This window comes from Euprymna scolopes, chromosome 46, assembly GCF_053919585.1.
Source record: "Euprymna scolopes isolate OS-2025 chromosome 46, ASM5391958v1, whole genome shotgun sequence".
Classification (NCBI taxonomy): Eukaryota; Metazoa; Mollusca; class Cephalopoda; order Sepiida; family Sepiolidae; genus Euprymna; species Euprymna scolopes.
Window position 1 is genome coordinate 67,511,670 of NC_136527.1, and position 24,799 is coordinate 67,536,468.

Consider the following 24,799-nt stretch of genomic DNA (forward strand, 5'->3'; position numbering starts at 1 on the left):
CAGTCAAAAGTCTATTTGGTGTATTTTGCCTCTGGAATGTCACGCAAGAGTATCCCAACAGAAGTTCCCCACCATGCCGGGTTTCCATTTGCCTTGATAGTTGCTCTCCATATTCGTAATGCCTTGGTGGAATCTTTCTCCATGCTCATCACTCGCTGCTCCAAGGTTTGGCAGGAAGAAATTGAAGTAGGAATGGATAAAATGAATCTTGAGTGACATTCGGCACTCCAGATCCTCATAAGACCGTAGCAACTTCTCAACACAGGCTAGGTAATCTGGTACACGTGTGTTACCAAGGAATCAACTACAGACCGACTTGAATGCTCCCCATGCTTTCATTTCCTTTCCTTTAGATTAAGAAGCTCCTCAAAATCAGCACTTCTCAGATCTGAGGTCCGACAAATATGACCTCTTTGAGATTAGCAGCATTAAGACATGGGGACCAATTTTACAGTCAAAATAGTGAAAGTAGGCGGTTCTGAGGAGAGAAATGATGGTTCGAGCTGTGAAACTGTTGTGAAGTCCCCATACACATAGCAGAAAGAATTGGCCTTGTTAAGGTATCCCCGATGTTTTAACGTGCTTGAAGCCATTGGCGAATCTTAAGATATAACAAAGTACAACTAAATCATATGCAAGGCAAGAAAATATGCACTCTAGCAACCCAAAAGATGTGTAACACGATAGTTTAGGGACAGCAACCTTCAGCCCCGCCTGCCAGCGAGACAAAATCTTCCAATGACTTCCAGAGCACTATTGGATGTGGAGTGAGACCTGCAGCTTTAACTGTCAAAATCCGTCTCGTGTATATATATATATATATATATATATATATATATATATATATATATATATATATATATATATATATATATATAATGTAATGCTATCACTTAGTGCATAATAATGGTCAAAATCCGTCTTGATATATATATATATATATATATATATATATATATATATATATATATATATATATATGATGTAATGCTATCACTTACATTTAGTGCATAATAACTACAAAATAAGTCAGAAGTCTCACAACATTAAAATTAACCTGAATTTTTAAATGCTTTTATGCACAAAATGTACACTATGCATCACTAGATGTGATGAGAAAAACGGATTTCAAATTTGAATTCAACCCCAAATTAAGTAAAAACGGATGTTTTTTTTACTTGCCTAAATTTCTTTGTAAACCAGTGTAATTGTTCAGAAATGTGATTATTTTATGTTAAACATTTATGCCAAATTGACTTTCTGCTTCAAAATAATTGTTTGTAGTTTGTCTCCTAGTTTTTTTGTATAAAGATGTAATTGGAAAAATAAGTTTTTTTAAAAAAGTAGAATTGCACTTTTTGTGGAAGAAAAATAGCAGTTTAACATCTATAATTTCCTCTTGTTTGTAAATATCGATATAAATTTCTTTTCAATAAAAAAAAATGATTTAATGTTTTTAAGCATCTATCTTATTCCAGAATTTGTTAAAGTCATTTTTACATTAATTTCCATCTCTGCATATGCCCAGATTCCAATTTATCAATTCATTGTCTCATTTTTAAATTCTCCGTAAGAAATAATTATGAATAATTTTCTTTAATATTTAAACATGTCCTTTTTTTCTTTTCTTCTTTTTTTTTGGACCAGTTGGGCATGCGCCAACAATTCCAATATAAACTCCACTTGATTCACTTAATCATGTCATTCGCAGCAAGAAAAACCGACAAAGTATCCACCATACAAGCAAATCGAAATAAGATTGGATAAAAGTAAGTTTGATATTATTTTAATTTGTTTAATATTTGTAAATATGTTTTTTAAACTTTTCCAAATTATCACATTTTATTCTCTAATTTGTTATGTTTTTATTAAATTTTAAAAATGTTTCTCTCCAGTTAATTTTAATTGTTAATAAAATGTATTTAAAAAAATGTTTCGTTGTAAAAAATGTACAACATGAATAAATCTTACAAAAACGTTGTATATTTTATTGTTTTGCATTAATTTACGTTTTAGTCCTTATTTAAAACATACGGAGGTTGAAGCTTAGTTTGTCCAAATCTATTTTCTGTTATTAAAAGAGTATTTATTCCCTTATTCCGATACAATTACCGATTCCGTTCTAATTTTCTGATTCCTTACGATTCCGATTCTAATAACAAAAGCGGCCGAAGAAAACCAAACTATTGCACACGAGACCAACGCCGTCGCTATCGAATGATTTCATTAAATGGCGTCGATTAAAGTTTGCTTAATGGTTCGATATTTGGAGATTTACTCCTCGCAGAGAACAATGATTTTTCACTTATTTTAAAACGTTTATTCAGTTCAAAAACGAGACTACACATAGCATAATTATGCCAAATTTCTTATTTAATAATCACCTAACAATTTGTCTGCGTCAGTTTTTTTTTATCTTGAATAACGAACATTTTTTTTTTTATCTCACCAATAATTTCTATACAAAATTCGGTGCCCAGGAAACTCGCCAATGGAAAACTCGTCCATTACTGAATAAATATCGATGGAAAACACATTTAATGGCCGTTATTGAAGGAGATACTGCTTTTAAAAGAGACTATTCCCACACATAGTATTAGAACAAATATATTTTTTACTTGTTTGCAGTTATATTCTTGAATTATTTATTTTTAAATTATTTTGGAGATGAGTAAATTTGTATAATTGATTTTATTTAATTATTTGGACTATTATCCTTATCTTCTAGTTGTTTTTATACGACGTTTCTGCTAATTATACCTCTATCCTTCGTCAGGTTAACAGCAACGGGATTTGACATGCCTATCCAGTTGCGGTAAACCTGACGAAGGCCAAAGGTGTAATTGACCGAAACGTCGTAGAAGAACTATATGAGCATATAGTCCAAATAATAAAATAAAATTGTTTACTGTTGTTGTAAATTAAGGGTTTGTATTACTGTACACATAGACTCGAAAAAGTTGTCATCACTGCCATCCGTAGTTGTTGCCGTCTCACCACATTTTTTTGGGGGGGGCCAATTAACCTCTGGCACGCTTTTGGGTGGGATTGAAACCGCTATCTTCAATGTTCATCTGGAACTGTAGAGATTCAACGTCTCTATCAACTGCACCACGGGCCCCGAAGGACGATCAAGGTTGGATTCTTTTTGATCTTATAAATCCACGTTTATTTATTATCTGATCTTCCATAGTCGGGTCCGTACCGATTGGTGTATATATATATATATATATATATATATATATATATATATATTATTCCTTAATTGAAATTCATTTTTGAGATGAGCATTATATATATTAATTTATTAAAAATGTGGTGAGACGACAACTACGGATGGCAGTGATGGCTGAGAATGCAGTTAGGAGATTCGAAGTTCCTATCCGTCGCGGTTACCACCTGACGAAGGCCAGAGGAATTAGTTGGCCGAAACGTTGTGAATAAACAATCCAATAAAAAAATGGAAAACAACAACTAATAAAGATGAGACTAGTAGTCCGAAATAAAAATAAATCAATACTGTTAAACAGTATTCTACTCTGTAAATCTAGGCGCGTTACTTACGGAAAGACGGTTAATTAAACTGTAGAAGGGCCTGTTAAACTACACAAGTTCTATAATTTAGTATCCCCGAAAAAAGAACAAAATCAATATTTTTAGCAAACCGCTTGTGAAAATTTTTTTTTTTTTAAATCAATTGAAAAGTATTAAAAACTATGTAACACACACACATCAATTAAAAAAAACAAAAAACTTTCTTATTTCAAATGTCTGCTAAAGATTCCTCTGCGATGTGATAGGAATAAACTACTGAACTCGGCGAAATGGTGAAGATAGTCCCAGGGGTTCATACCATGCAAACGGTAAATTTGCGACGGGTTCGATTATCAGATCCGTTGTAAGCGACCTCGAATACCTCTAAAGCAACAAAACAAATTAGAGTGATCGTTGTTCTGTTGTAGCGTAAGGTAACATTTACCCGAAAAACATACACAGTCGATCATCGGTGGGTATGAACAAGAAAATGGTGGCAAAAACTGACACCCGAAATACTTGAAGTTCTAATAATGCTTTAAACAAAATACTGTAACATAGAAACGCAATATATGTTACCGTGACATATATTGTGTGAAAAATCGATTTTATCTTTTTACAACAAATAAACGAGTATAAATACTTTTTGAAAAATAAGGTTCTCTTGTAGGAAAGGTCTCCCTTATTCTTACTTTCGGTTTTTCTCGGTCACATGCCCCCGTTTACAATTCGTAGCGGTAGCCTGACATCAATGGATATTTTTCTATAAAAACGGTGATTAACAATATATTTTATTTTTATTTATTTTTTTAAATGTTTAACATATTTCGGGTTTATTTTAATATACATATGGATTCGAAAAAGTTATCAATTGTAGTAGAAAGCCACCCAATAAATGTCACTGTAATTTTTATTGGGTAGGTTTTTACCATTTTGTTTTCTTTCTTATTTTGAAGTGATTATTGAGTCCTCAAAGACACCATGGCCAGCTTTTCTTTTTCTTTTTTCGAATCGAATAAACATGAATAAAAATACTAAACTTAACAAGTTAGGTAGAAAATTAATTTTTCTTGTCTTTTGATATTTGTTACATTAGCTGTGTCAGGAACTGTATTTTCAAGCTTATAACTACTCGAAAAATGTAATTGTAAGCCCAATTTTTTTTTTTTTCAATTAAAGGAGAAAGGACCAAGGTTTCATAAAAGTGTTTAAAAAAAAAGGGATGAAGTAAAGAATAGATACCCTGTAGCAGACGACGCCGCCTGGCGGTGCCAGGCGCACAATTCAACTAACACCGGTGATTCGACCTTGACATTGGCACAAGCACATGGCGTCAGTTGTTTTTAAACACGTCAAATAGCAAACATGCTCGAATATTCACCAGCATTTTTTTTTAAATATATTTACAAAACCTTTGAAGATTTAAAAGAAAAAGTATATATTTACAAAACATTTTTTTTTAAATAAGTAACAAAACGAACGTATTTAAATAAAAGATATTTAAATAAACGGGTGTCTCTTTCTGTTTCGGATTTTTGCGACCAAGAGTGATTTTTATGTGCCGTGTTTTGGGGGGTTCTGTGTGCGTTTTTAAGACAATTCAATATTTATTTTTTAAAACATTAACTTCAGCGACAATTAATATATTTTCAAAATAATATTTTTAAATATTACATTTTTACGAATATTCGCGAGCAAGATTTAAAAAAAAAAAAAAAAGACGAGGTGTTTTTTCTTTCAATTAAATTATAAACTTTATTTGAACTTTTACAGACATAAAAATAGACTTTATAGATATTTTATAATAATTTTTTAAAAATATATTTAACGAAAAGTTTTTTTTTTATCATTTCATTGGTGAATAAAATTTCAAAGTAATAAATGGTGAAAAAAATATCTCGAAAAGAAAAAACACCTCGTCTTTTTTTTGTTTTAAATAAAACTTTAATTTTAAAATTTCGATGTTTGAAAAACAGTCCATAATATATATTTCATTATAAAAGTTCTATTTTTGTTTGATAAAAAGAATAAAACAATAAAAAAAAACAGTCCATTAAGTTCAAATAAAGACTGTTTGAATAAAACTTATAAAAAAAGATATGAATAAAATAATATATTTTTTTATCTCGATTGTTTATACTTGTGATTTTATTATGCATAAAAAATTGCCTCGGCCTAAAAGGATTTCTCCTTCACTGACCACCGACATACATCGCACTGTAAATAAATATTGAATTGTATCAAAAACGCACAAAAAAGAAATGGCCACAACCGTATAGAATGAACCTTTTTTTATAAGTTTTATTCAAACAGTCTTTATTTGAACTTTTTTTTTTTTAATCTTGCTTGCGAATATTCGTAAAAATGTAATATTTAAAAATATTATTTTGAAAATATATTAATTGTCGCTGAAGTTAATGTTTTAAAAAATAAATATTGAATTGTCTTAAAAACGCACACAGAACCCCCCAAAACACGGCACATAAAAATCAATCTTGGTCGCAAAAATCCGAAACAGAAAGAGACACCCGTTTATTTAAATATCTTTTATTTAAATACGTTCGTTTTGTTACTTATTTTAAAAAAATGTTTTGTAAATATATACTTTTTCTTTTAAATCTTCAAAGGTTTTGTAAATATATTTTTAAAAAAATGCTGGTGAATATTCGAGCATGTTTGCTATTTGACGTGTTTAAAAACAACTGACGCCATGTGCTTGTGCCAATGTCAAGGTCGAATCACCGGTGTTAGTTGAATTGTGCGCCTGGCACCGCCAGGCGGCGTCGTCTGCTACAGGGTATCTATTCTTTACTTCATCCAAAAAAAGTTTTAAACTTCGGACTTTACAGGTAAATTTCTAAAAAAAAAAACACACTTCTTTTTTGTTTTAAATTTGAATATTATTTATTGATCTTTCATCTTCAGTTTGTGATATATAAAACTTTAATGAGTAAATTATTTACTTTTTAATAGGCATTTCAAAATGAGCAGCATGAATTTAAAAAAAAACGTTTCTCTAAAATTTTATATTCAGTTTATTGGAAAGAGCATAAAATTTCATTGACCCTGAAAACATCGTAAAAATTGAATCAATAGAAAAACTTTGATAGATTTTCAAATTTAAAAATTGAAAAATACTTACCTCGTAAAATTCAATTGATTTCATTACTGTTTTTAGAAAATAATATTTCTATTACTTTTTATACAACTTTAATAGTTTATTTTGCAAGTATAATCCATGAAAAAATAAACAACCCACTTTCAAAAGAGAAATTACGAGGCTTTTTTTATATTTTATTCGCAGTTTCGTGTTAGGGGTGTCAAAAATTCCCCTAAAATTCTGATACACATATTGTTACATACATTTAGAAACTTTTTCTAATCTTTGTATAGAAATACAACCCCTTCAATTTTTGTAATACTATCGAAACTCAAGGTGAGATTCTCTCACGGCGCATACATTTTGTTCTCACATAACACTCGACTGTACTTGTTTTTTAACTGAATAAACGCGTTAAAATAAGTGAAACCACTAACGCTCGGAAACTAGGTAGATAACGAACACTTAGAAAAATCAATTTGATCTTTTTTAAAACAGTAAAGAAGTAAAAATTAAAAAAAATAGTATGCGTGGTGTACTCTTTATAAAAACAATCTCTTGTAAGAACGTTCATAAATATGTTTTCAATCGATATTTATTCAATAATAGATCGGAAAAAAACGGAGTTTTCTGGGACCGCTACAACACCCATAACTAAATAATTGCATTCCAAAATGAGTTTCTACCTTTTTATGTTTGACTGAACATTCTAAAAGAAAATAGAAAAATTGAAAACATTATTTTCGAATTTAGACTAGTGGGTTCAGTTTCTTCTATGAAGTTAATTCTTTAACACTAAACCCAAGTCTGACTGGAATGATAGTCAAATCACAATCATTTTAAAAAGTTAATGACATTGCCCCTAAAATATACAGAAAACTGTCCTAAAAGACGAGAATAGCTCAGAAATCGGGTCATCTTTATATAAGATTACAATAATTTTTATATAGTAAAATAATCCACTTAACCTTGGATTAGAACGATTTTTTGAAGACTTTCATATAAGATTACAACAATAATTTTTATATAGTAAAATAATCCACTTAACTTTTTATTAGAAGGATTTTTTGAAGACTTTCATATAAGATTACAACAATAATTTTTATATAGTAAAATAATCCACTTAACTTTTGATTAGAACGATTTTTTGAAGACTTTCATATAAGATTACAACAATAATTTTTATATAGTAAAATAATCCACTTAACTTTTGATTAGAACGATTTTTTGAAGACTTTCATATAAGATTACAACAATAATTTTTATATAGTAAAATAATCCACTTAACTTTTGATTAGAAGGATTTTTTGAAGACTTTCATATAAGATTACAACAATAATTTTTATATAGTAAAATAATCAACTTAACTTTTGATTAGAAGGATTTTTTGAAGACTTTCATATAAGATTACAACAATAATTTTTATATAGTAAAATAATCCACTTAACTTTTGATTAGAAGGATTTTTTGAAGACTTTCATATAAGATTACAACAACAATTTTTATATAGTAAAATAATCCACTTAACTTTTGATTAGAAGGATTTTTTGAAGACTTTCATATAAGATTACAACAATAATTTTTATATAGTAAAATAATCCACTTAACTTTTGATTAGAAGGATTTTTTGAAGACTTTCATATAAGATTACAACAATAATTTTTATATAGTAAAATAATCCACTTAACTTTTGATTAGAAGGATTTTTTGAAGACTTTCATATAAGATTACAACAATAATTTTTATATAGTAAAATAATCCACTTAACTTTTGATTAGAAGGATTTTTTGAAGACTTTCATATAAGATTACAACAATAATTTTTATATAGTAAAATAATCCACTTAACTTTTATATTTTCATGAAAATAATTTAACTTTTGATAGTGAAATAATCCACTTAACTTTTGATTAGAATGATTTTTTTGAAGACTTTCATATAAGATTACAACAATAATTTTTATATAGTAAAATAATCAACTTTTATATTTTCATGAAAAGAATTTTACTTTTGATTAGAAGGATTTTTTGAAGACTTTCATATACGATTACAACAATAATTTTTATATAGTAAAATAATCCACCTAACTTTTATATTTTCATGAAAATAATTTCACTTTTGATAGTGAAATAATCCACTTAACTTTTGATTAGAATGATTTTTTGGAAGACTTTCATATAAGATTACAACAATAATTTGTATATAGTAAAATAATCAACTTTTATATTTTCATGAAAAGAATTTCACTTTTTATTAGAAGGATTTTTTGAAGACTTTCATATAAGATTATAACACTATTTTTTTATATAGTAAAATAATCCACTTAACTGTTGATTAGAAGGATTTTTGAAGACTTTCATATAAGATTACAACAATAATTTTTATATAGTAAAATAATCCACTGTTATATTTTCATGAAAATAATTTTACTTTTGATTAGAAGGATTTTGTGAAGACTTTCATAGAGGAATATAACAATAATTTTTATATAATAAAATAATCCACTTAACTTTTATATTTTCATGAAGATATAAAATTTAACTATGAAACGAAATATAAGAAAAGCATTTTAATAAAATATATTTTCAATTTAAAAAAAATATGCACTTACATTTTTGTTGTCAGACAAATTTTCAGTCTCCATCTGTATATTTGCGTCAGTGTTATCAGCGGGAAGAATATAAACTTCACTGATAAAATTGTTTCATTTACAATCACGGATCATTCATAACTTGATTTGAGTTTATGTACTTTTATCAGCATATCGAATAGTTGCTTTTTATGACAAGTAAACACTACTAACAGACAGAAGATGCCGGAATCAAAGTAATCAAAATCTGTCAAGCGTAAAGTAAAAAACCTCAAAGTTCTTTAAAGCATTTTTTGTGTCAGGTTTTTCAATAACGGAAAAAAAGCCAACATATTTTTTTCCACAAGTAAAATAAATTTACATCGTGTTTTATGTTATGAATATAGATTTTAATATCACTAGGTACTTAAAATGATGAACATTTATTGGTTTTATCTTCAGTGCCAACAATGTCAAATTAAATTAAACATGTTTTTTTGAAGGAATCTACTTTGGAATCGGAAATTAGTATTTTTTCCGATAAAGATTTCGATAGCCTGAAAGTTCCGATTTTTCCGATTCCCCATTCAGGCACCGATTAATCGTCCCCAAACTACTTTTTACCGAACTTCAAGAAACGTAGACAAAAATTCTTTCTTAAAAATCAATTCTTTTTAAATGCACACAAATCACTATTTGCTTTGGCAGTCGACCGAAAATATGTTAATTTTACGCTATCTTCATATGCGAAACAGGTACTTTCTTCTAAATATTGAAGTAATTATACAAGGTTTTCATAGTTTACACACGTGATCACCTAAAAACATACAAAACAAAAAATTTAAGAATGTAGTTAAGGGTCATCATTTGCTTTAAAATGTATATATTCTTTCTTTTAATTTAAAAAAAAAACTTAATATATTTATGTAATGTATTCTCTTATTTGTCTGCAAGTTAAAAGTTCAATTTTCAAAGTAGGTGATAATAAGTAAAAATAGCATAAAATTTAACATTTGTATAAAATGTATCGATTAAAATACATTTAAATTAACCGCAACACAACTATAAGTCTTACAAATTCATAAAATTATTGAAATCAGTTTTTTATAAATAAATAAATTTAATAAATGTTTTAAAATAATGAGAAAAATGTACATTTATAATATTTTTCATTAATAAAACTCCTTTTTATTCACAGGTACATGGATGAACAACAAAGGATTTTTTAAAATATTTACGCAATAAAACGGTGTCTTTGTTTATAAGGAGAAAAATATTTTCCTGAACAAGTTCATTTACAAAAAATAGAAAGAAACCCTCGATAGAAACTTAGGCTTCAGAGGTGTATACTTCACGATTTGAACATTTGTCACACGTCAACAAATACAAGAAAAATCACAATTTGTATAGTTTAAAACATTCATAAAATTATATTAAAAATATGGACATGCCGACAAACACTGACGTAAATCATTATCCATGCGAAAAGTGTTATTTAGCAAACCTGATTGCTTCAAGAAAAAGGCGTAACAGGGCACACGGAATTGAAAAACCTTTTGTTTGTGAAATTTGTTATTTTGGGTTTGCAAGTGAACACCATTTAACGAGCCACATGCAGACACACACTAAGGAAAAAAGCGAGGCAACGTTGGCAGCTGGTTTGGCTGCCCCATCCCCAGCATTACAATATTCAAAGGAAGAAAAATGAAAAAAAAAGGAAAAATCTTTTGAATGTGAAGTGTGTCGTTCTGCGTTTGCAAGAAACGATCATTTAACAGTACACATGCAAACACACACTAAAAATACTTAGAAGCAATCCCTGGAAAACTAAGCTGGAAGGAAATACAGATAGCAGCCATAAAGGGAACAGTGTCTATTCTTAAAGATGCCTCGGATATAAATGTAAATTATAATAGAATAAAGTGTTAGCCCCAGGAAGGAGCCCCTTGATCTCTTCAAACGAACAAAAGTAAAATAAATGAGAAAAAACATATTCTTGTGAGGAGTGTAACTCTTCATATTCACACAAATCCACATTACAAAAATATATACGGACACACAAGCACAAAGAACCTTCTGTTAGTGAAGTGCGTACCTCGGTCATTGCAGCAAAAACAAATTCAAGAAGGCACATAAAGAGACACACTGGTGACACAAATACTTGCTACTTAAGTACAGAGCAATCATACCCGGTGAAGCAAGTGCAAGTGAAATACAAACCATTGCACTGAAAGGGACGACTAGAATCCTGAAAAGATCTCTTGGTTGGACTCACTAAAATAGGGGTAAATGTCAGACATCTGGTCGGATGTCCCACCCCCTAGAAGAAAAAAGTTTAAGAAAAATGAAAAAAAAAGTGACACAAATAATTTAAACGCCGACATGCAAACAGATATTACACATGATTTTATGGCTTAATATGGATAATGTAGAAACTCTAGTCGAACTCCTCAATCAAACTAACAATATACTTAACTTTTATGTACGACAGCAAATTGGCCTATGAAATAAAATCAAACCTTTCTGGTTTAAAATGTGCAGGAGATATACTAAATATTTCACACAAGTGGACGGTTAGAATAACCTAAAATATTTCAGTTGAAATCTCTAAAAAGCGGGTTAATGTCTGTCATCCGAAGAGATGCCTCATCTCCAGCAATATAAATTCAAGATAATTTTAACAAAGAATTTAACTTTAATGAACAAACATTTACTTGTTTTGTTTGGCTCTTAGTTATATTTATACTAGCTGGCAGCCCGGCATTGCCCGGTTGTACAATACGCTTAAACATGATATTTTAATTTATGCAGATTGCATACATACATATCTATTATTGCAGACTCGACCATCTTTTTATTATTATATATTACAAAGAATGATTCACCCGATGGACTAATTCGCAAATAAATAATAATGATAATGTCGTTCATCAAATTCCGTCTGTGTTTGTTTACAATATCACATCAGCTGATATTTGGACTTGACGATGCTGATTGTTTAGTTTTAAAATATGCACACGAAGAAATGATTTGCAGCGATTTTAAATGGTGCCTTTTCTTTTATCGTAAGTTGAACTCATTGATAAGAAAAAAATAAAAATAAAATAGTGGGGTACACCTGAACTTGGACGGGGGATCATTCGATCTGCAATCGAATTCTCTAACGATAGGCTATATCTACAGATTATAATAAATCTGTTTTTTTTTTCAGAAGAAATTTGTTAAACTTTTATCTTCCTTGGCCGGTGTAACTTAAGTATTTTCCTGTAAAAAATTATGATTTTTTACTAATGAGAAAGAAAAACTATTTTTAAGATCGGATTTTTTTTTCAATTCTCGCTACTTATCGGATGAGCTACATTTAAGAACACTGCCAGACATATAAATTAGTCTTGCGTGAAATTTGCAGAAGATAGATTCAGCCGTTTCGGAGTATATAAGGAAGGAAATAGCACACATTGATTTTTTTCTAAAATATAATACTAGAGGTAAATGTTCAAGTAGTATCGTATATAATCTTAAAAAGCTTCAAAAGCCGATGACATATGTTTTAATATTCAAATAAACACGCTATCACATTTTGAGTTTGTTATTTTAAGAATTATTTCTCAATGCCTGATAAATATTATTCTGTATTATGACTTAAATCTTGTCTTGTATAACAAATAGTCATATTTTTAATATTTTATATAGTTGATAATAAATATAAAATTTACACAATTTTAATTCCAAGTTTCTGAAAGAAAATATACAAACCTATGATTTTATTATAATCACAAATGAATTGCACATTTGTCAAATATAATTTCTTATAATTTTTCCAGTATTCAAATATTTCTTAAGATTTCATGATTTGTTTTACGATATTTCTGTTATGTTACACAGTTTGAGAACAAATAATATTCAACATTATGTGTTGGCTGAGAAAAACTTCAATGCTGTTTTTAGAATTGAAGTAGTTCGCATCGCTATTTCTGTTAAGTAATTATTATTACCTGTGATTTCTACCCAACACTTTGAAACTGAGACATGTCCAAACAAAAAGGGAAATGGAAGCAGCCTACGCGTCCAGATTTTAGGAAGAATAACGCCATACAATGTCAGTATTGACAACGATATCTTTAAATAACTAAAGAAAATCTGGAACCTTATATAAAGATCAATAAAATGGATTATAAGAAAATCTATTTCATCATCGAAAACATAAAAATTACACGAATTTCCTAATTGTTCTTTACTGGAATTATAATCACACCAGTCTGCAATCAACTCCCTGCAAAGCTTGTGGCCCTAGGAATACGAGCATCTTGAAAACCAAACATTGTGATCATACACTTCAACAGCTGTACACAATGGATGCAATAATAACATTGAAGATGCATTGAAAAATATCTTTAAATCATCAAACACAACAAGAGACGCATGTGTAGATCAATCGCCAAAGACATAACACTGGCATCATTAATTTTGTAATAACCCCAGTATAACCCCATTCGGAATAAGATTTAACGAAATTACTCAGTCGGAACTGTTTAACTTTGGTCACCCTGAACAAGAAAAAAATGATCAAAATATTTTTAAGATACCGAACAGTGTCTAGATTAGACAAACAAGAAAGCAAGTCGACTCGTTAATCTTGTGCGTGTGTGATAAAGCGGAGGATATACTCGACATTTTTAATCTTTCACCAGAGGAATTGCATACATTCAAAAAAAAGGTTCAATAATGGTTAACAAACATTTTGCAGCTATCATAAGTGCAGTGAACGAGAAAGATTTGACAGCCGATTTCATCAAAAAACTGAGTCGATCGATTCATTTGTAGCATAACTAAAACATCCTCATAAAAATTGTGACCGCTATATAAAAAACAAAAAACAAAACAAAAATGACAAAAAAAAATTACATTAACGATACCTTCTTCCTATACTCTCATCTCATTGATACAATTTATTATTTTTTTTTGTTTAAACTTCATGACGGATACTTTTACTATTATGATACAATTGTTGCGTGTGTCATGACATGACTTGCTCTTCTTTAAAGAGGAGTTACTTGCCCTTCAATAAAACTTGGTCTGAGTGCTTTTCAGATGTGTTTCTTGTAAGCTTTATATGCATTTGTGTTTTCGTTTCTTTTAGTGAATTTTTCTTGTGCAAAACAATAAAAAAGTCAAATTTTGTGGAAACACAATTTTTTCTAACAGTTAGTTATACTTCTGTAAAACGTAACCCCGAAGACAGACAAGTTAACTATATCCTTTTATTATCTAGAAAAGGGTGTTTAAGGTGATCTTTCGAAGATGAAGCTCATAGGCACGATCCAGCGTCAATTTAGGATAAATATCGGGAACAAATAAAGCTAAGGTTTGTCACAGTAAAACGTAATAAGGAATCATGACGGGCAGCCATATATGAATAGGATTATCAAGAACAAACTTCACCATGACACATCAAGCTTATATAAACCGACGGGACGATATAAATGACGACTTTGAGAAAATGTTTTTTATTCAGTTAAAAACACGTAAAGAAAACATTCAATCAGTGGTATTCGTCATATTGGATGTAATATTATCAAACCTGTAATGGATGCATAAATTGACAATTCAGGTGAACAAATGCGCTGAAAGAAATATACTCCCCACGGGGACTTTCTATACTCGGACTATCCTCTCTTCAGTACTTGAAGCTTGTTACCCTACACTGTTCCACCCAAAGAACAAGGTATGCTCCAGTCAATTATACAATAGGTAATCCAATTGCTCTTTCAAACGATCAACTCGACGAAAGCATATCCGGATCAATTTAATCGCATTGGAAACTTTACAGAAGAATACCACATCGTGCTTCGAGCAAATAACCACTCGATAGCTCATAGGCTTAGAAAATGCTATATGGGGGTAGGAAATTTAATTTAACAGATTTGGATTAAATGATTCCCCAAGGAATAACCCGCACTATTGATGAACCAACGAACTGTTAACAATATTTTTTATGTGAACAATAGAACTAGCATAATACGCCAATGTTTAGATTAAAACGACCAGAACAAGGACAGTATGCTACGACAAGACACAAATAATGATGGAAGTCACAAAATATTAACGACAGTAAATACAAGTTTGTAGGCGTTTTTTGTACAGACATTTAAAAATGTATTCTCTTGAAAAGTCTGGATACTATTGCTATACATCTTCTGAAATGATTAAGTTTTATCATTTCAGATTCAAATAAACAGCTACAGCAGGGATTGGAATACACCCTACTAAAGCTTTCTTATCACATTTTTAGTGAATTTCAAAACTACAATCTAAACATAAGGACACTTTAAGAGAACAGTATGCAATAAAATTCTGTTTTTAGACTTGAATAAAAAAACGTATAGAATGATTCAACCTAATTTTGACCATTTTGCATGAATAGAACAGCTTTCGAGTGGCATAAGAGATTCAGGAAAGGCTGGGAATCTGTGAGGGATAAGTGGTGTGGGAGGAATAGAGAAAGTCGGAGTTGACTGGTTAAATAAAAAAAATTACAGCTATATGGCTATGCAATAACTGCACAGTTTGTAAGTGTAGGAATTGTACACACGATTCTCTTTGAGGAACTGAAGATGCGGAAATTTTCGCGGAGTTTGTCTCAAACTATTTGATCAGACAGTTCATCGCCCTCCCTATTCCAAGGTCTTGCTCCCTGTTACTTTTGCTTATTCCCTAAGCTCGGGGAAAACCTGTGATGCTGTCATTATGAGACAATTGAGAGAAAAGAGGCCGTGACGAGGGTCAGTGACACACTCGCACGATAGGGCTTCCATCGGCCTTCCAGAAGTTGTTGGAACGGTACAACTGCAGGGAATTACTTCAAAGTTGAATAGGGTTTCAAGTGTGTAATATCAATAAAATTGTCCATACGAAAACATTATTAAATGTGTACTATCAATAAAATTGTTAATACGAAAACATTATTAAATGTAATATCAACAAAAAGTCAAATTCTTTGGTGCTATCTTCAAGCAATACACTCAGATCCACAAAATATGGAGAGAATAAAATGCCCCCCACGCACAATGAACGTAGCAGAGTTACAAAATGTACTAGAAATCATTACCTATATGACATGTTCCATTCATAGACCTCACAGTCAATCTCAGGGAACTCCTTAAAAAGGAGTTTAACTATGAATGGAGCAATAGTCACCAGAAATCGTTGCAAAAGATATATGATTTGATATGCAAGGCAATGCTACTCTACGCCAACATCAGTTTGTAGGATTCAGATGTGAAAGATTTCGCACATATATTTGCGACTGCTCGTTCGAATTGGAAAATATTCACTAACTTTTCGAAATTATCTATCTAAAGAACCTAACCGCTGAACTTCCACAACTTCAACAAATGCTTTGAAAACTCCAACAATACGATATGATCATAAAACATCGTGAAGGTAAAAAGTTTGTACTAGCATATAGATTACCAGACTCCCCAACAAAAAGCAAAAAAAAAAATACTTGCAGAGAACGACGCAAAGACATTTAACTGTAGTGGTCTCATAGAAGCGCCATTCTATAGAGGATGACATTTTACGCAAAGGTTACAGGATATAGATCCTTTAATAAATGCGACCTGAAGTATTAGTAAAAATATATTATTGTTCAAAAAGACGTGATAAATGCAAGCTCAAGACGAAAACCTGTTTTCTTAATAACATAAATAACGAGATTGACAGAGAAATAGAACATATGTTAAGAACAGCAGAAATCTACAATTGCCAAATCACTCATGCCTCATGCCATCACAGTACAACCATGGAAATTATTTAAAATATTTTTTATCCGAAAACTAAAGATATTTTCCAGTGATAAAGTTATCAGTATGACCAAACAAATCTTTGCTGAGCAAGGAGTCCCATAAAGGTTTATCAGCCACAAGGAGTTATATTTTAGCTTTCAATGTTTCAAAGAATTTGCTAAAAAATGGGATTTACAGCACATCACCTCTTCTCTCAGATTTCTAACATCGAACGGCATGAAAAACGGTGCATAAAGATCGTAAAGAGAGCTATGAAGAGTCATATTAGGCGACCGAGACATAGGCGGGATTCTACTATATATCGGATCTATCCCATTTCTCGGAGAACTACTATTCCAGCCTAAGCTGCTTGACAGTCTCCGCATAAATGCCTCAACAACAATACCCGGAAGAAGGTAATTAAAGAGCGCCTACTCCATAGAAAGAACGCAGCTCTACTAACATGCAAAAGACCCCATGGAGTTTAGTACGAGTACAATACCAGAGTACAAGAAAATAAACTCCAGCATTCGTCAGACAAGCCTGCTGCCTGCACTGAACCACGAATCTACTTTGTTGAAACTACAACAGGAGAGGTTTCTCGTAGAAACAGAAGGTATGTAAAGAAAGATGTAAGCAATGCCGATAAGACACAGACATTTCTTTATAAAACATTTCCACATCAAACTGCTCATTTACACACTAATAATCCATACAACCTTCTACACACACACACACACACACACACACACACACACACTCCGAATAAGTCAACAAAGCGTCAAACGAAAGTCAGTCCAGTAATAACGCACCAACCGGGACAACAACTTAGTCAGGTCGTGTCATAAGACCTCCCCCAAATATGACATGTATGAAAAATTAGTTATGGTTACATTCATTAGTTAACTCTCAAGCGGAAGAGATATTGTATGACATGTTAGTCATCCTTGGATATGAGTTGTTTGCTCTTGAATGGAACTTGCTTTTGGGATGGGTACCTTGTTACTTGCCCTTAAATATAACTGGTCCTCATGCTTTTAGAATGTTTCGTTGTAAGCTGCACATGCAAGTGTGTTTTCTCCTGTTACCTTACGTTGGATTATATAGAAAACGATTACAGCGAATGTAAACAAGGGAACGGTTAAGTTGCTCTTATATCTTGCAGTATTTTTGTTACTGCTCGTTGCCATGCGTGGAGCGCACGTGTGTTTAATAACAATAAAGGACGCCATATTGAAAATCCTGTGAATAAAATCGTAAGTAACCTTTTTCTTTTCACAAATTTGTATTGTGCAAAACAATACAAGAAAACATCAAATTTGATCGAAACACTCATTTTTTTCAAATAATAATTTAAGTTGTACACAAGACAGGCAAGTGGACCATATCCTTTTATTATCTAGAAAACGGGATTTAAGGCAGTAAAACTCGTAGTCATTCGAAATCGAAGCTGATAGGTGCGATCTGAGGCAATTTATGATACATATCGAGAACAAATATAGAGCCACAGACAAACTTTCGATTGCATGCTTAAACTTGCAAAATTACGCGCCGATGGAAACCGAGAACATTGGAGATGCAAGCTGCAGGCGCAAAACCGCAAGTTCAGAGACAAGCGTGAAATGGATAACTAAATAAGCGACCAAATTATTGCTGGAACAAAATATCCGGAGTTACAAAAAACAGCTACGTAGCAAAATCGAGGAAAGTTCCCAGTTTAGAGGCCTCCGTAAATTATAAGAGACGAATTACAAGCAAAACATGACAGACAAGTAAATACAATTAAAGACAGCCCCATGAACACATGTGGCAAATATGGACGTGTCCATCAAATGGAAATTGCCCGGCTCAAGATATCACGTCTTAATTATGTTCTTTGAGGAACCACTGGCCTAAAATGTGACACAGCACAAAATTAAAAAGGAACCGTGACAGGCAGTCAAAGATCAACAAGTCTAAAAGAACAAACATTTCATATCGATACAACACACTTATAAAACCAACTAAACTCTATTGATGTGCAGGTCGGAAAAAATGACGACTTTGATAATAAAAACTTTTTGATTCAGTTAAAACACGTTTAAAAGAGCACAGTGGCAGTTGAATTTGTCACATTGGATGTAAAACTAGCAAACAGGGAATGCTTGCATGAATTGACAATTAAGGAGAACACAAGATCGGAAGAAAATACACTTCTCCTGCAAACATTCCAGCAAATGTTTCCGGAATGTGTAGACCAAAATGGATAACCATGTTCGCGCGCGACGCTGAAAGAAACTGCAATAATCACGACTGATAACAGATCCAGTATCCCACAACATGGATCAGTATGGGTTCGATGCGCAAATCAGGGGGAGTGCAGGTGCATTATTTTCTATGTAGTGACCGCACAAGTATATACAATATTAGAACTAACCTCCCCCCCAAGATTTGAAGCTTGTTATCCTACACTGCTCCATCCAATGTAAAAAGTGTGTTCCAGTACATTATGCAATAGGTGCTGCCGTTTCTCTTTCAATCAATAGCTAAATCAACTCCAGGAGATGGACGCATATTCCGATCACTAAACACAAATGAAATCACTAAACATGAATAAAATTACTATACACTAATAAAATATGAGTGTGTTCCGTTACTCTTTGACCTCTAATTCCTAAAATATTGTTAAAAAAATTGACTTAATGTACCACTTACTAGAAGTTTCTTGTTTGAGAGAGTGGTTATCAATTACACCTATTTTTTTCAGTAAAAGTCAGTGTTCACAAGTTTTCATGAATAATGTCCCTAAACAAAACGTAACACAAAAAAATAGAACTTCTACCCAGTCATGGTTGATGTAACAAGAACAACTTACTCACAAATTATTCAGTTTAAAATCCGTACCTGGAAAAGTTTGTAGGTTAAATCGGCCTAAACTTTGTGAATAGAACTAATCAAAAAACATCCATAAAAATCTAAATAAAATATCATTACTTTTAGTGAATCAATTTTTAAAAATGATTCTCAATGGATTTGTTTTATTAACTTTAAAGTCGATATTGTAAAAATATTAATATATGCGTTGCGTTTGTGAAATGAGGTTTAATAAGGGAGTTAAATCGTAAGAAATTCGCAACAAAAAGATATTTTACAAATCAACCAATAAATTAAAACTTTATTTGAACTAAACTAAAACTGTTTTCTGATTTACTAATTGTTGGATGTGAAAGTTAAAGAAATGTTAAATCCGATGCCTCCGTTCAGTCTCGAAACACAAAGGATACCCCTTGTAGCTGCGTGTATAATTGTGAGGCAAGGGTTACGCAATCTCCAACCACACCTTTCCTGAATCGGCAAGGAAAAGTCCAGGACGACTAGAAACAACGCCGAGATAAGCGGAGAGCACATACAGCATCTGGAAGTTCCAAATAGTCACCCATTTAGTACTGACCATGTTCAACGTTGCTTAACTTCATGATCCAACGGGAACCGGGGTGTCAACGTGATTATGCCGTTCTAGTTCGAAGATGGTCAACGACTTTCTAGTCAGATAATGTTTGAACGACATACACTTTCTTAAATTAAGACATTTTAGGAAAAAAAAAGGAGTACCACATAATTTTTAAAGTTTTTGTACCCCCCCCATCAGGAAAATGGTTCGAGTAAAAAGTAATCATTACAATAAAGTTTTATGCTAAAATGATTTCACACTCTAAAATAATTGCCTAATTTACGTGGGTCTTGCTCGGTAACGTTAAAAAAAGAAAATAAAACAAACAACGGTAATAATTTCATATATTTTATTGTTTTATTTTTTTAATGGCAAATGTGTTTTTTCTGCTAATAAAAGTTTTGTTTCTTATAATTATTGAACAAATATATATTTTTGTGTTGTTTGTGTATGGAAAGTTATTTTGGTATATTTTACAGACCTGTCCCAGTGTAGTATAAACACCCTCAATCTCCCATGTTAAGAACGGCTATGGAATAAACACCCCCAACCTACCCATGTTAGAGCAGCTTTCGATGTTGAGGGTGCTTATTACGATAGCCAGTTTTACCATGGGGAGGTAGAGAGTGTTCAAATTCCAGCCTGAAATTATTCATTTACTTCCATGTCAAAGATTTGTTGCTTGAAGAAGTGCAATGTTACTCTGCCCTTTCTTTTCTTTTTAAACTTTTTTTTTGTAATTTATTTTTCTTTTCTTTTTAAACTTTTTTTTTATTTTTCCTTTTTTTTCTTCTTTCAATTTTTATCCTCTGTTCGCTCACGTATCTTTTCGCTCAATTGGTATAATGCGACAGTTTCCGTCGTTCGCCGGGCGTTGCTGAGTGTGACTCGGGGGGAAAACGGGCTTTAAATTGCAGAAGTACCGATAGGATTTTAAAATTGAATTCAATTTTTGCGAAATCATTTTTTTTTAATTGTTATGTGAATTTACAGATTATTAAACAAAGCTACTTTCTCTTTGTATGTTTGGTTGTCCGTTTTAATTTGTATGTTTGCTTGTCCGTTTTTATTTGTATGTTTGGTTGTTTGTTTTAATTTGTATGTTTGGTTGTCTGTTTTAAGTTGTATGTTTGGTTGTCGGTATTAATTTGTATGTTTGGTTGTCCGTTTTTATTTGTATGTTTGGTTGTCCGTTTTTATTTGTATGTTTGGTTGTTTGTTTTAATTTTTTATGAAAATAAATCGTAATATCAATAAATGCAGAGTTAAAAATTTGACAAAATATCATCATTAGAATAAAATTAAATTTTTTAATTTTAAACACATTCAAATATTAATGGAAATTTCATAAAAACATATTTAAAAAAAACTAATTCAAGTGATATTTCACTTAATTTTGCTGGAATTGTTGATTGAGACTTGCAACATGGTTTCTATTTTACATATTTTTACAAATGTTAATTAAACGTATTTGAAAAAAAACATTCTAATATTATACTTACTTTTAACCAAGATTTTTTCAGTAAAATTATGGTTGAGATTTTGTCGATTTATTGGTCGCTCGTGTGTTTTGCCTGTTGTGAATGACATGATGAAGTTAATCTCATTGATTTTATATAAAAAAATAGTAGATGACGCAATTCCAAAATGAAACATTCTATTTCGTTCCCCCCCCCTCTCTCTCTCTCTCTCTCTCTCTCTCTCAGTGAATGCTTAATAACAAAACTGTTTTGTTATTTAACAAATGAAATTGACTTCCATTTTCATTTCTGTTCATTTCCTGATTTTTATTCAAGCATTTAATTCCGATATAAACAAAATGTTTCAAATAAAACAATTAGCTTACCCCCAAAAATAATCCGAAACCGAATCCACAAACAATTCCCTCCAAGATGTTTCATTACATTCATTTATTTTGTTTAAATAAAAAACTTTACTAAAATTATGATTTTCAGTTAAAAGAATGAATGAATTTACTTTTTTATGAAAATAAATAATCGTAACATACATAATTGCACAGTTAAAAATTTGACAAAATATCATCATTAGAATTAAATTTAATTTTTCAATTTTAAACACATTCAAATATTAACGTAAAAATTTACTTTGTTGTGGTCTTATTTCCAATCGATTTTTTTTTTACAACTGACAAATTAAAGAATTAGAGAATAAAATATTTATTGGAAATTTAATAAAAACATTTTTTTTTTAATTACTAATTCAAATAATATTTCACTTAATTCTGCTTGTATTCTTGATTGAGACTTGCAACATGGTTGCTATTTAACCTATTTTTTACAAATGTTAATTAAACATTTTTTGAAGAAAAAAATCATTTTAATATTATACTTACTTTTTACTAAGATTTTTTCAGTAAAGTTGTGGTTGAGACTTTGTCAATTTATTCCTCGCTCGTGTGTTTTGCCTGTTGTGAATGACATGATGAAGTTAATCTCGTCGAGTTTATATTGGAAATAGTAGATGACACATGCTCCGTCGGTCAAAATTAAACATTTCATTTCGCCCCCACCCCAATCTCTCTCTCTCTCTCTCTCTCTCGCTCCCATTACATACTTAATAACAAAACTGTTTTGTTTTTTAACCAATGAAAGTGACTTACACTGTTATTTCTGTTAAATTCTTGATTTCTATTAAAACATTTAATTCCGATATAAACAAAATGTTTCAAAGAAAACAATTAGTTTAACAAAAACATAATACAAAAATGCCGTATACTTAACATAGTATTTCGTCGATAACTAACAAATAATTATAAACATGTGCTTTTTGTTTTTTATTTGTGGGAAGCCATTATAGATTAAGTGGCCACAAATGTATATCCTTACATTTAATAAACAATTTTTAAATTAACTTCTTAAGTAAGAGTGGATTAGAAAGAGAAGAAGGATAGTCGCAGAATGGATTCGTATGTGTAGATGAAGACTAAACGTTGGGAAGTCCTGTTGGTAGAGAGTTGAGTTAACGTACGTTTGTTTGGGTTGAGGTACTACAGTAGCCATGACGGATTTTACTTGACGAATTCGAACCCGCGGACAAAGGCTTCAGAGGGTTCTATAGCGTCTCAATTGGCGAGTGTGTTGTCACCATCGAACGCCGGAAAGGAAAACAGATAGTTGTTGTGAGTTTAATTTTTTTCATAAACTCGTTTACATTCGTGGAGATGGCTTCTGATTGGGCAAGCCCGAAGAGAATTTGACTGCTAACACTAATCAGCACTGAGCTTATTAAGCAAGTATATTCAAAATCTCAAATCGACTCCACAAACAATTCCCTCACAAATCTTTCATTGCACATTCGATGATCTGATCATCACTCATAGGATATAAAAAACATTTTTACTCCTTCTTTTATAGTACTAAACAGATGAGCATTGCCCTATCAACAGTTTACAATAAAATTTCTTGTCGACTCTTTCTTCCCAGATTATTAAATAACTATCACTTTGTTCCACATTTCCTGTGAAAGTTCAAACCCGCAAAATTATTATCCTATCAATCTCCTGTCGCTCTTTGCTAAAACCTTGAATCACCATTTTTTTTTAGATAAATTTCGTTTTGAGCATAACTATGAATTAATACAATCCACTCTACTGCAGATATCATAACCGTCATCGCTAAACTCATACATCATACACTGAACAACGGAGTTGAATATAGGGTGGTACGACTTGATACCTGAAATGCCTTTGAATAGCATGGATGGCTTCTCGTGAAAATTAATTCGTATGTTATTACTAAACGAATATTTAATATCATTACATCGTTTTTAGCCCCGATGATCATAAATACAACAACGTGACAGTAATATGAGTGTATTCCAGGAATTGAATCTAATATCTTTATTATTTCCGATCTTAAAAAGCGACATTTGTGATGCAATTGTGTCAGAGAAGTATATTGTATACTACGATCTATGGTCAATATCACGTAGATATCCAAGTCAAGTGCTGAATCCCTAAATAACGATATAAATGCGAGATAACATTTAATGTCACCAGGACAAATAGATTTTTCGTTTCACAATTATAAAAAAAAACCTTTTCAACCACAAGTTGCCATAGCTTATAGCACCGCCCCCAATCATTCAAACTCACAAGCCTATTATTAACAGATAACATAAAATTCATGAAGGATATAACAAAGGTTGCCGCAGGAAAGTAAACTTCTTTATCGTGTTTCACACCTGCCAGATCTCTATATCTTTTCAATTCTATTATCTGTCCATGCATGAAGGACTGTTCTCAAATCTAGACTGATGTACCAGCATCTAGTCTAGTCTGTCTGTCTGTCTGTCTCTCTCTCTCTCTCTCTCTCTCTCTCTCTCTCTCTCCTACACGGAGTCCAAATAGGGTATTTTATT

General features: G+C 31.2%; 2 long non-coding RNA genes across 2 annotated transcripts in view; both read left to right on the top strand.

Annotated features, from left to right (window-relative positions):
* The window catches only part of LOC145271303 (uncharacterized), a 267,039-nt gene that overhangs the window by 92,987 nt on the left and 149,253 nt on the right, over window positions 1–24,799 (top strand). The gene's annotated exons all lie outside the window — the stretch shown is intronic.
* LOC145270641 (uncharacterized) lies at window positions 1,654–11,193 on the top strand. Its single transcript, XR_013865485.1, has 2 exons — window positions 1,654–1,769; window positions 10,401–11,193. It is a non-coding gene; the product is annotated as an uncharacterized LOC145270641 (long non-coding RNA).